Raw genomic sequence first — 254 nt, forward strand, 5'->3', positions numbered from 1 at the left:
CCCCTGCGGAGCCTCGGGCCGACCCTGGAGGTAAAGATGGACCAGCACAGACCTTGGGCCGGCCCTGGGGTAGCTGAGTCGCCCTCCCAGGGTGACACCCACCCTGCTCCCCTCCACACACAGCAGGGCCAGGTGCCAAGAGGGCTCCAGCTGCCATTCTGAAGCTCTCAGTCACCACGGGGAAGGTCACACGTGGGAGCAGCTGCTGGGCCGTGGGAGGCTGGCTGGGGGCCCCCCTATCAGAAAGGTGAGAG

At 67.3% G+C, this 254-nt stretch overlaps 1 protein-coding gene across 1 annotated transcript in view; it reads right to left on the reverse strand.

The window, feature by feature from the left end:
* DACT2 (dishevelled binding antagonist of beta catenin 2) overlaps nucleotides 1-254 on the reverse strand; it is a 15866-nt gene that overhangs the window by 5609 nt on the left and 10003 nt on the right. The window lies entirely within an intron of this gene.

This window comes from Tupaia chinensis, unplaced genomic scaffold (genome assembly GCF_000334495.1).
Source record: "Tupaia chinensis unplaced genomic scaffold, TupChi_1.0 Scaffold000132_1, whole genome shotgun sequence".
Lineage (NCBI taxonomy): Eukaryota > Metazoa > Chordata > Mammalia > Scandentia > Tupaiidae > Tupaia > Tupaia belangeri.